Raw genomic sequence first — 13,687 nt, forward strand, 5'->3', positions numbered from 1 at the left:
AGCTTATGTGCTGAGCTGCCTGACAGAAAGTTGGCCTCAACCTGCCCCCCAGCTGCCATGTAAATGACAGGGTGACTGGCTGGACAGATGTGCTAATATTTACAGGCAGAACCAGCTTCCATGTCACTGAATCTCCATTCACCTCGTTTTATGGTTTCTTCCCTGCCCGCCTCATAGAGCTGCCTAGAGGAAGGGGGGTGTCTGAGCTTGTATCCCAACCCCTCAAAAGTCACAATTACACTGAGCAGGTTTCAGCAGGTCAGGTACACACAATCCTGTCAGAATATTGCTCGCGAAGAAGGGAAATGTAAATGCCACGTAAGACAGTGAATTTCACTCTATATAAAAACATGTGTTGGAAATACACATCATTTTTAGATGGCACTCAATTTTTTTTCTACCCGCAAATGTACTCTTAACAGTTTGGGAAGGGGAAAAAAATAGCATCACCAACTTTTACTTGTATGTAAACTCTGTACATACAAGGTTTAAACAGATGTGTGTGTTTATAACTCCAAAGATGCACATATGTAAAACATTCCGCAGGATATTTATTTGCACAGTTGATTTGACTGAAAGACCCCGTATTTACATCTTTTAATTGTGTTATGTGGGACAGTGCTACATACATTGTTTATGTACGTGACATTTATGATCGAAAACCAAGTGGCTCGTGGAAGTTACTTCTTCATGGGTTTGCAAAATATTCCAGACCTAAAAATTAATTGCTCCCAAGAAAGGTGTGCGTGGGGGTGGGGTACCGAATGTCAGTTGATTCCAAAATACTTAATGACTGTAAAAAGTAAAGATTAAGAAATTAAAAAAAAAAAACCTACTCCAGACAAATCACAAAACTTGAGACTACTTTTCCCATTCAGGCAAAGAAAGAAGCTCTCTGTTTCTCTTGATGTTAATGTGTGATATTTGAAAGAGGGAGCAGCACGGGGTAGGGATGGGGAGGTGGGCAGACCTCTCTGGAGCCCACGTCCAACACTTCTCAATGAGGATTCCAGAAGGCCCAGCCTGTAAATGCCTATATTGTCTTCCTTCTCTGCAGCCGCAGCCAGCTGAACATTTTGCTTGGTCTCTCCACAAAGGTTTTCTTCTTGAATCCAAGCTCTCAGGTTTTAAAACCCACTCCGTTTGGAAAAATCCTAAAATCTGAAAGGATGTGGGCTGAAGTGTTGAAGTGCTTAGCCACACATGGAATACACAACTCAGAGAAATGAAGTGGCACATTTATCAAGTCTCAACGTGAGATTCTCAAGTTTGGGGGCCAGTAGAGATTTATTCGAGTGGCACCGGCCAGACGTTTACTGAACATCTTCACCCTCCTGACATGTGTGCGTTGTTTTATCTCCCTGCTCAAGCATGTAGGTGTCTCTCTACTCTTTGGCACGGATTATTAACGCCACTGACAATTCTGCTATTGCCCCCGTCTCTTTATCAATAACTCAGGCTTATGAATCCAATAAATATCCGCCTAGACTTAAATTGTACATTGGTGGATTCTCTCATCTTTCCCTCTTAGTTTTCCACAGCATTGGGGCACATTATCACACCGCGTGAGATGTGCTTGTACGTAGAATAGTACCCCTAGGGGAGTGCTGGTAGCATTTCTTAGGTCACACCGAGTCACTCTGAAAATACACACTGTGGTACTCGTCTTCACATGTGGAAAGTAGAGGTTCTCATAGAACTTGCAGTCTCTCTCTATTTTAAATTCCAATGGACATGGAAACAACCAAGCTAAGGAATTTTCGCTTCCACTCTGTGCAGCTGTACACAGAGTGTGGCTGGTTAGTTTGCAGGGCAGAGGGAAGGGGAAGTTAGCGTTACTTTGCCTCTACCCCAACTCGATCTTGGGCATGTTGGTTCCAGTAAAATCAAGTTAAAATAATCACTGAAGGCAGCTTGAAGAAGGTTTAAGATAACTGGGAAGGTGTGCATGCACAGGAACTTCAGGCCTCTGTTAGCACCCACTGGTGGACCCGCCACCTGCTCCTCAGTCACAGCCCGGAACATGCACCCCAGCCCCAGCCTGGACCGTGACCGAGACATCCATTATCACAAAGGCATGGTGGGGTGCTCTCAACCTCTAGAAAAACCAGTGGCCAAACCCTGATTTCTCTGGTAGGGTCAAAGTACACAATGGGAACCCCAAATGGTGAGGGAGAAGGGGCATCCGGAAGATTGTATCAAATGAGCTAATTTCAGTAATGGTGGAAAGGAGGAATCAGAAGTAAGAGAATGTATGGTGAAAGGGTAGGGGTACACGCTGCAAGATAAAAATGATGTCTTCTTGCCCTCCTTCTTGTCCCCCCTCCTCCGTCCCTCCACCTGTTGAAGGTGGGATTTGCAAAGAAATAGACTTATCTCCATATGGCAGGTAACGTGCAAGAGCCCACATAGAGGAAAGAGGAAATGGGGGAGGCCAACCCCTCTCGCCGTCACATACAAACATCACCACCACCATCATCAGCCATTACTCTGGAAGTTTGTTTTCCCTACACCTTTTAGGGGAAAGGGGAAAGTTTTAAATCTGGGGGAAAGATAGTTCTCCATATTTCTGGAGGACTAAATCTCAGCTTGCAAGCAGTGTTTGTGACGAGCCCTTTGTCTAGAACAGCTAAGGCTTACGGAAGGACACGTCTGATGTACTCGGGCTATCTCAAGCTGTCATTCTCTACGGTCGGCCTCGGGGTTCCACAGGGAGTGCTCCCAATCCTACAGGGTGGAATGCACTGCAGATCTTTGTTTCAGTCATAATAGGTCTTCTCTCTCTCTCTCTCTCTCTCTCTCTCTCTCTCTGCCATCCTGGAAGGAGGATCAGTCAGTTCTTTCCACACCTGTCCTACTTGAGAGTTTCCACTTTCATACTCAGGCCCTTGCTGTCTCATCCAGGTTGTGAATAACTTCCCCCTTTTTTCACTTGAGCTTGAGCATCTTCTGCCCTCGTTGATGCACTACCCAATCTACCCCTGTAGCACCATCGCCGGAGACAGCACCAGGAGATTCTCCTGCAGAGTCTCTTGTCCTGCCTGACTCTGTCCGCAGGCCAGCACCCCAGGACCTGGAGATGCACAGTGTCTGGTAGTGTGTGTGTGGGGGGATGTCACATGCCCTATTTTACCTGCAAAGTTTCACAATACTCTATCTCCATGCTGAAGTTCCTGAGACTTCTCACCCAAAGAGGCCTGCTTCATGTCTGTAAGTATAAATTTATTTTATAATATTTTTTAAAGATTTTCATTTATTTATTTGAGAGAGAGAGAGCACAAGCAGGGTGGCGGGAGGCAGAAGAAGGGGGAGAAGCAGGCACCCCGTAGAGCAGGGAGCCCAATCTGGGGCTCCATCCCAGGACCTCGGGATCATGACCTACACTGAAGGCAGACACTTAACAGACTGAGCCACCCAGGCACCCCATAAGTATAAACTTATTTTAGAACCTCATCTTTTGAGTCATGCCTTCTACCATTTTGCAGAAGCGTTGTTCTGAGGAGCATGTGCCAGGAAATGTCGCCAGTCCACATGGTGGTACCCGCATTGTGGGGTCACCCAGGGTCCAAGTGCTTGTATGTTCTGTGCCTTGGGAAACGAGCTTCCTTTCCAACCTATCAGCCATGTCTTCAACACAGAAGTGTACAGCAGTTCCTGCTAATGCCTGAGATGCAAGATCTGGGGTAACCAGCCTGGGATCCCAACCCTAACTATTCAGAGAACTTCAAGAGATTCCTCTTGTCTGCCTTCAAAGGACAAAGACTGATGATTGTCCTATAAAATTTTTTCTCCTCTTGTTCTTTGATAAAAGAACTTCTAAATTTTGACTGGACATGGATGGATTCTGAGTAAAACTATAGTTTGCAGCCTCCCTTGTGGATAGGTGTACAATGGCAGGAAATGATGTGTGCAGCATCTAGGAACTGTGCTTGAAGGGAGGGGGCATGTTCTTTCCCTTTTTCTGTTCTCTGCTCCTGGTAGGATGTGATGGCAGGAGCTTGAGCAGCCATCTTGAGTCACATGGTATAAGCCACATGCTTAACAAGATAGAAGGTCCTTGACATGGTAGAGTGACATATCAGCTCCAGATTGACACATCTGTGTTTCCTTTTTATGAATAATAATATAATTTTTACTATTAAGCCACTGTTATTTTGAAGTTTCGGCCACCTCAGCAGAATCTATTCCTAACTCATTTGGCTCCTCTCTTTAGCTAAACCTTCAGATCTCTCCAAGGTAAACTAAAAGCCCACATTATTTTCTAGAACAACCTCTCAGAAAGTCATCTTGACTGGGAACAAGTTAGCATCTGGTGACCCCACTGGACTGTCTCTCGTGATGACCATCTGCCTCCTTTATCTGGACCCTCTCTTACCCAAAGAGCAGGAGGTGGGAGCTGCCTGAACAATCATCTACACCCCTGTGATGAGCCTGGGTGGTCTAGTCTGAGTGCCCATATGTTTTCTCACTCTTTGCCCCAGATAACCATTCCCTGAGTTGCCAGACTTTTGGTATTATGTGTTCATTTGGCTCTATTCCCATTTGCTATTAGTGTCCTCCCCACATGAACCATCCAATTTGTTCATTAGTATATATGCACCATCTATTCTGACGGGCTGCAGTGTGATGTGGTTCAGATTCAACATCACACAACCTGGAAATTAACAGAGATACTCCAATCCACTACTGTCACCCTGCTCGTCTACTCCATGTTTAAATCTGCAGTGCCAAGGCTAGTAATTCAAAGGAAGGCAAAACTCGAGCTGTGTCACCCACAGATACTCGCTGAGCTGGGTGACCCTAGGTCATTGGTCGCTGGCTAGAATGTGGTTCACAGGGAGGAACTAATGAATGAAATACACCTGCAACCCATGTGTACATCAGCACACGTAACCTGTTGTGATGAATCTTTCTCCCTCTCTGTTTATAAGATACATGAATAATAGAAGTGCATTAATTATATTTCATAAAGGTAAAGCTCTGCATATGTACAAGTGTTTGATTGTAAACCCTTTATTTATACCTTTATCCTAGCAGTTATCAGTGCCTGGAATTAGAGTCTGAGGCATATGCTTCTCTTCTGCTTCTCACTGCAGATGTTTGTGGCACATCTGCATTCCCCCAGTACTTAGCTTAGGGCAGCAGTTAAGAAAGAGCAAATGCTTTGGAGTCAGACAGCCTTGATTTTGAATCTTGAATCACTGTGGACTCTGAACAAAATACTTAATCTTACCAAAGCTCAATTTCCCTACTCAAAAAATAGGGATTATAATACATACCTCCTAGACTGTGGCGAGGTTTAAATTAAATAGTACACAAAGCTGTCAGCAAATGGGACCTGTAATTAAATCTCAGGGGCACAGGTATCAAGTGTTCAAGAAATAGTTGATCAAATGGAGTTTTCGAGAAGCAAAACTCCATCTCCCTAATCTAGAGATTTCTCTGTACATCACCGGGTCCCCTCTCTAAGACATTCAGGGATTTATTATTTATTCTGTCCAAAAGTATTAAGCTTACCCTATGTACCAGGCAGTGAAAGAGAACCGAGGGATGCTGAGATAAGTGTGACACAGCCCTTGTCATCGAGGTGCTTACAATCTAGTAGGGGACAGACAGGCAAACCGATAAGCCCCACATGGTTATAAACCCTATGCTAGAAGCACTATAGAATTTAGTGAGTGCCCGAGGAAGGGAGGTAGCTCTAGTTGGGTGGTCATGATATAAAGAGAGCAAAGTCACAAAAGGCTTCGAGGCAGAAGGGATTTCTAAATTGGGCCTTGAAAAGTAAGTCAGTATTTGTCATCCAGACCACCCTCAGCACAAGCAACCATGGGAGCAGAGGCCATGGGGAGAAGTGCATCAGGTTGGCTTAGGGGGAGACGACAGATAATTGTCCCTGGCTGAGGGACAGTGGAGGACCAAAGACCAGGGTGCAAGATGGAGTTGGAAATGGAGCATGGCCAGCTGGGAAGTTTAGTCCTTATACTACAAATGGTTAGGAGCTCACTCAACCAATGTGTCACCACCCAAAAGAGATGGGCCAAGTTACTCAGAGAAGGGCCTGGAACACCTATAGCAACCAGTTCCCAATGTCTAGAGACAGTGGAGCAGTTGTGTTCACCCATCCAAGTCGTAAGGCCCTTGTCTCCTACATCCTCTGGCGTTCCCCCCAATATCCTCCCGCACACCAGGCCCTCCCCACCCTCAGCAAATAGTTCCCACCTGCTGTTTCTGCTTCCTCACGAGTCCGTTCTCTGCTAGACGATGGTTCATTATCTAATTTTTTTAAATCCCAGATATCCAAATCAATCAATCAATACAATAAAAATAAAAAATAAAATCTCAGATAACAGTACATAGCAGTTTCTTCTTCATTCCAAGTTATATAGTTGCATTTAAACAAGGACTTTGTAGGTTATACTTTAAATCAAATGGATAAAAACCCTAATGATAGAGTGTCAAGCACTCTGACACTTTTGTGAACAGAAGAGTTTTGCACAAGAAAGTAACATTTTGCCACCAATTCTGGGCTGTAGAGTCAACTGCTTTCTTAGAGTATATTGCCAACAAAAAGGTTTTCAGAAAAAAATAATTGAGGGGCACCTGATTGGCTCAATGGTTGAGTGTCTGCCTTTGGCTCAGGTTGTGATCCTGGGATCCTGGGATCAAGTCCCACATCAGTCTCCCCACAGGGAGCCAGGGGACCTGCTTCTCCTTCTGCCTATGTCTCTGCCTCTCTCTGTGTGTGTCTCTCATGAATAAATAAATAAAATCTTGTTTAAAAAAGAAAAAATAGTAATTGGCTTGTACAAAGGCTGAGAAAAATTATAAGCACAGTGACATATACTTTTGACCCTATCCCTGTGACTGGCACGTGGCAGCTGATTCACAAATGAGGAAAGGGAAGTAGGCTAGGAGGAAGGAAGGGAAGAAGGGAAGGAAGAAGAGTGAATCCCTAATCTTTTTTTATAGGGCTCCTGGCATGGATGCTGGTGGCTAAAAACAGACACTTTTCCACTCCTGAGGGGGACAGAACAAGGTACATAGATATCAACTTTATTGCCACGAACAGTGTTACCCTAAAATTTGAAATATCTGAGTGTACGAAAGGCTCATGTTGCATGCTTTTTATTGGATGCATAGATCTATGTTTATAGAAAGTTCTAATGGTCGCCAAGACAGATTGCAAAAGCGATTCCATATTTTTAGAGATGCTGATATGTCCTGCTGCGTTCTCATAAAGTTTTCAATACCGGCTGTAAGGCAGATTATGATACTAATGTCTCCCTTGGGATCCAGCCATCTCAGCTCTTTGGTAAACGTCCTAGAGTTCGGGTGAACGCACCAAAGAGCTGTCACTCGCGGACACGAGCACAGCATGAGGACTTTGGGAGCAGAGGCAGGCTGTTGGGAAACGTTTCTTCGGGCTCTGGCGTCCCGGCCGCTCGCCGCATGTTCTCTCCCCAGCTCTGAGGTCGGTGTGGTTGCGACCCCTTCCTCACAGGTGCACCGTGATTTTGGAAAGACAACGACAAAGTCATGGGAATGATGGTGTCACTGTTTAAGGGGGACTTCAGCCGGTAATACTCTAACAAGAAATGATGCTTAAACCCTTTGAACCGAATTTTTTTCAGGGAAGCACTTCCAAGCGCTTGAAAGGGAAGCATCACGGTTTGAGGGGCAGATATGAAAAAAAAAGACTCCCCCTCTTACATCACAGTGACAGGGATCCGACCTGACCCAAGGCCCTGGTGAGCACAGCGCCCCGGCAGAGATGTAACGGGAACTGGTACCTGCTGGTCCTCAGGGAACTGGCACCTGCTGGTCTTCAGGGAACTGTACCTGTTGGTCTTCAGGGAACTGTACCTGCTGGTCCTCAGGGAACTGGCACCTGCTGGTCCTCAGGGAACTGTACCTGCTGGTCCTCAAGGAACTGTACCTGCTGGTCCTCAGGGAATTGGCACCTGCTCAACCCCAAGAAACGTATTACAATTACCTTTCGGCTACGAATTATTGTTCCCTTCTGTCCTCTGCCTCCTCCAAGAGGACCGGGTGGCCCATGACTTCTAAAGATGCTCTGTGAAGGTGCACAACCTCTTCCGAGATAATAGGAAACAAATTGTAACTATTCGGGGAAGATGGCTTTGCACCGATCAGTTAGGCAAGGCCGGGGAGTTGAACCGCGGTGCGTGTCGGTGAGAGCATGGGGTGATGGAAATGCTCACACATTTCTGGCGCAAGTTGCAAAGATGGATGGCCTTGCTGGAAAACAGCTTGGTGGTATTTACCCAAAGTTTAAGGAAATGTACAGCTTGATTCAGCAGCTGCTCCACTTCTAGAAAGTTATGATGGCCTTTTGCAAGTACTTTGCTCATAGGTGAAATGGGGTCTGTTAGCTGCCCTTAGGGGAGCACTGTTAAAACAGCAAGAGAGTCAAAGCATCCTAAGTGTCTGCCGCTAGGGGAGGTGCCAAGTGGTATGCCCACAAGGGGGAAAGAAAAAGCTATAATGAGCTCAGATGGAATCAGAGGCAGACACGTGTGTAGGTGGACCAAACAGGGCATAGAGAGAGTGTGCGGTACATACGTGGTGTGGTGGGTCCAGAGCAGGTGTATCAGGGCAGCCGTCCTGCAACGCCGTCCCTGGCCCTCCCCTGAATCTGCCCAGGACACGAGTGCACTCAGTGGCCAACCATCTAGTTCACAGAGCTCATCCCCTTAGAAACCCAGCACTGTCTTGGATTCCCTGAAAAGCCAGCCTGTCTGTTGGTGTTTGTGACAAAGAAATGTCCCCAGTGGATACTTCAGATCCACACATGGCTCTCTATCACCCTTTAGCCCACCGGAGAACCCCCAACCCATGTGAATGGCTGCTGTCAATGTCCTGGCACCTGCTGCTCTGTCCAGCCACCTTTAAGCTTCCAGAAGCAAGGCACAGTCTAAGCAAACCATGTCAGGGCTGGTGTGGGTTGCGGAAGTACCCAGGCTCTGGGACTTGGAGTCTGGCCATGTCTGAAAATCTTCTGAAGTTGTGGGTTTGGGTGTTTGTTGGCGGGAGGAAAAGAGCCTGCAGGGAGGAAGGTTTGTGCCCTGGGTTCCAGCCAGAGGCACCAAGAAAGACTCTGGGGTGAGACCCTGGGCCATGTCTCCCCATTTCTCCCTGAGCGCAAAGCGGCTCCAGCACAGGGAGAGCTGAAGGAGGCCTGCTAGCTTCTAAAACCTATGGAAGCTCCAGTAGTGAGTGTCCAGAACAATCAGAGGGGTAGAACTTAGAGTCCCCAGGAATCAGCATTCTCAAGTGCCTTGGTGGGAAACAGACACCAAAAAGGACCCCGAGGGCTGTGTATAAAACCATAGGAAACATACCAGCCCATAAAATCAGGACACTTGGACAGGAGGGCACAGGTGCCCCTGCTATGCAGCGTGAAGCAAAGGTTCACCAGCAGGAGAAGCCAAAGGAATTTTGGGTTACCAAAGCAGACAGATTGCCTGCTTCAACTTGCAGGAATCAGGATTACTGAAAACTGGACGGAAAGTCTTTTATCCTTCAAGAGGACGGTTCCCAAGAGGTCGTGCAGAGCATGCTGTGGTTCATGCCTTCCTTCCCCACCAAGTCCAGTCTTGCCAAAGAGGAGGTTTGCTGGGACCAGGGAGATGCCGGCCCTCCCCAGTGTCAGCTGCTCCTAAAACCATTTTCTTGTCTTGGCTACAGACACCTATCAGGATGTACCCAGAGCCTCTGTCTACTATGCCAACAGAATATAATACCTGACAAGAGGAAATAAATCTGATTATCCAAAGCAGAAGCCAAAACCAGAAGGGTGGTTGCAGGTTCCAGCGGTGAATAAATCCAAGGCTGTTCTTTTGCAACAGACAGCCTGGATGTTTAAGAGGAAGTGAGAAGTCACTCAAGACCACTTCTCTAGCCTCCAAACTGGTCTCTCTGTTCATCTCTTCTCTGCCCCAGGCAGTAGGGTTACCTTTCCCAAAAGCCCACTTCGATTGTTAATAAAATAAAGTGGTTCTTCAGGCATCATATATGCTCCAAGACTCTTAGCTTGGCTTTTAGAATTGTCTGAGTTGAAGCAGTATTTCCAGGACTACCTCCAGCTAAACTCAATAAACTCAAGGCCAGCAGGTTGACTCATCTGTTGTCCAAAGAAAAAAGAAAAAAAAAAAAAAACCCTCCTTTCCACCTTTGTGCTTGCTGCTTGGCACCCACCCCACATCCATCACCATTTATTACCATCTTTCAAAATCCAACTCAACACCACCTCCTCCAGGAAGACCTCCTAATTCTCCCAGCCTTCAGTGCTCTCTCTGTCTTCGGAACTTCTGCAGGCCCCATTGTCTCTGCTCCTTGTGGGAGTCTTCTCACGAGGCCTTGTACTGCAACTGCTTTCCAAATGGGCTGTATTCTCTTCAGGAGTTAGTGGTTTTTTGGATTTTCTGCACCAAGAATTTTCTAGTGTCTCTCAGTACTTAGCATTACCTTTCACATGTAATATTGACTCACGGCATTTAGATTAGAAGAGGCCTGCTATGGACTGAATTGCATCTCTACCCCCCACAAAAATTCATATGTTGAAACCCTACCCCCCAATGTGATGGTATTTGGAGGTGAGGCTTTGGGGAAATAATTATGTTCAGATGAGATGGTGAGAACAGGGTTCTCATGATTGGATGAGTACCCTTACAAGAAAAGAGACAGTTTTTGTTTGCTTGTTTGTTATCCAGTTGGCCAAGTTTTGTCTTTTGTTTGGACAGTTTCAGCCTTTTGTATTTAAAGAAATTGGTGTAAGAAAGAACTTGTGCCATTTTGTTATTTGTTTTCTACCTTCTTAAAGTCTCTCATTTTCTCCATTACTGCTTTGTTTTTGTGTTCGGTTGATTTTTTTAGCGAACCCGATTCCCTTCTCATTTTTTTCTTTTTCTTTTTTTTTTTTTTTTTGCGTGTGTTTGTGGAATGCTTTATTTATAGTTATCACAGGGGTTACAATTAGCAGCCTAAATTCCCAACAATCTAGTTTGAATTGATATCAACTTCACTTCCGGTAGGATGCAAAACCTCTGCTCCTATAAAGCCCTGTTCTCATTTTATGTCACTGATGTCACAAATTACCTTTTTATATATTGTGTGCCCCATAACATAGGTACGTATCATTATTTTTGAACCCATTTATCTCTTAATTCATGTAGGAGATAAAAAAAAAAATAGAGTTAGGAAACCAAACAGAAACAAAAACAAAACTCTATCTTCAAACTCCTCTCTCTCTCTCTCTTTCTCCCTCCTGTGTGTGGACACGAGAGAAGCCAGCCATCTGCAAGCCAGGAAGAGAGCTCTGATCAGACCCTGCCATGCTGGCACCCTGGTCTCAGACTGTGACTTCCAGAACCGTAAGAAAAGAAGTTCCTGTTGTTTAAGCCACACAGCCTGTGGTACTTCGCTAGGGCAGCCTGAGCTGGCTAAGACAGGGCTCTAAGTGGTCCTCTGAGCTGGCCTTCTTATTTTACACAGTGATCCAAAGGATACAGAGCCGAGCAGGGGGTCAAAACCCAGCCGGGCCCCCAGCCCCCAGCTCTAGCAAGTATAACAAGCTTGCCAAATATCACAGAATGAAAGAAAAGGCCCAGAGCAATAAGTATATTTTTCTTAAACATGTCTGTACCTTTAAACTCTTTTTATCATAGCTTTGAAATAACAAACCGAAGGTCCAAGGGGAACCTCCTGCAAGGTCTGAAATTGAGAATTTGGCTTAGGAGGCTGCCAGGGATGAGGAGAGAAAGAGAGAGGCCTACCTATTTGGTTATAATAATATTATAATTACAGAGTGTGAGTTATGCAAAGGAGAACAGACGGCAGGATTCACCACCTCAAGAGATTTCTTGTACCTGCACAAACTGAAGCATTTCAGAGCTTGGCTTTCTGTTACTCGCACTACATTCCACTCTCAGAGTGTTTTACAGCTCACAAAGGGCTTCCACTTACGTAGTCTCCTGCAGCCTAAGCCACAACCAGCACAGGAATTAGCATCTCTGTGGAGCCAATTACCCCCTCAAGCCTTAATTTCCATAAGTGACCTGAGCAAAGTCACACAGCTGCTGAGGGTTGGAGCTGAGACCGAATAGTGTGTGTGTGTGTGTGTGTGTGTGTGTGTGTGTGTGTGTGAGAGAGAGAGAGAGAGAGAGAGAGTTGGGGTGGGCCTGACCCCACTTCACTACACACTCCAGGACTGCATTCCAAGAAGCCCACGAACATTCTCCATTCACTGGTAGCTGAAAGAAAACCGAACTTTTAATGACAGACCCAAGTTTCAGCCCCAGCTCTGTCCCCAATTCATGACTGACCTGGGTGAATTACTTCGTCTCTCTAGTTGCCAGTTTCTTCAACCATGAAAGAAGCGTGTTGAATAGCTTTGTCTTTGATTCCCTTTCAATGCGGACAATCTGTGATTTTCAGAACTAAATAGGGTTAGATAAAAGAGTGGGCCAACTCGTTTCCACAAGATGCTGATCCCTGGACCAGGTCCCCAGGAGGAAGACATTATTCATGAGGCATCCTCCCCACACTCTTCATATGGAGGAGGGGGTGGGGTGGGGACAAGACCTGCATCTGGTCTGAAGGCAAAGGAGCTGAAGCCTGTCCCATCGCTCCTAGTTAAAAGATTCTGCTTTAGCCCTGCACACCAAAGTGGTCAACGTGGTTTGGAGGTAAATCAAAACCAAGTATGCAAGCGATCAAAAGCTTTACTCCACGGAGACCTACAAAAGGCACATTTCCCAGACACTCTTCCCTGTGGAATGTAAGATCTTCTGATATCTTGTCTAATTTAGACACCAAACTCTAGTAAGTTTAGGCCAGAAACAGTCCTGGATTTAATAAATACCCAAATCATAGTAAATCAGAAAGCAATGTTTACAGCACTGAAAATCTCTTTATTATGGCAGCATCTATAGGTCTTAACTGTATTTTTACTAATAAAATACAAACAGTGCAAAAGTTTAGTGTATCATTCCACGAGTTTTTCATCTTCAACACAGACTATTTTTAATCACGTTCAAAAAATGTTGTCAAAGGCTCCATGTCTTTGGGGAAACAGAACATCCATCAAGAGAGAATTTAAAGCATGTTTTCAGCAAGTAAGAAATAAAGTCATGGTCAAGAAAAGATGAGATCTAAAAAAAAATAACATATACTAGGGCATACTAGCACTGGCTTTCGAATCCCACATTATGGGATTCTTATATTCTGTATTAACTCATATTTGCACATATTATAGAAATTTCAAGCAATCTCAACCAGTAGATTTCTTCTGATCAGCAGATGTACAAAAAGAGAATAGCCAGCTTTGCGCAGTGGCAGTATCGTGGCCAATGAGGTTTATCCGAGGTGCGATTATTGCTAATTGAAAAAAAGGGTAGGGGAAAACATATTCATCAGAGGAAATACAATTTGCAACTAAGACAGAGCTTTCCAAATTTCTGCATTAGAGTGCCGCCTTCACGATTTTGTGCAGTTCCATTGTACTCACTCCAATATTATTTACTTAATACTTAACTTTAAGTTCATACTAAACCATGAAATCTGTGAAATGCCAAGTTCCACATGTAAGTTATTTCTTCTCAAACACATTAAGCTGTATCATAGCCATTAAAAATATTCAATTGATAGCCCCTTAAAATTCTAG

At 45.1% G+C, this 13,687-nt stretch overlaps 1 pseudogene; it reads left to right on the top strand.

The window, feature by feature from the left end:
• The first annotated feature begins 13,344 nt into the window (after positions 1-13,344).
• Positions 13,345-13,416, top strand: LOC129502981 (U4 spliceosomal RNA; annotated as a pseudogene).
• Positions 13,417-13,687: the final 271 nt, after the last annotated feature.

Source organism: Nyctereutes procyonoides, unplaced genomic scaffold, assembly GCF_905146905.1.
Source record: "Nyctereutes procyonoides isolate TBG_1078 unplaced genomic scaffold, NYPRO_anot_genome, whole genome shotgun sequence".
Lineage (NCBI taxonomy): Eukaryota > Metazoa > Chordata > Mammalia > Carnivora > Canidae > Nyctereutes > Nyctereutes procyonoides.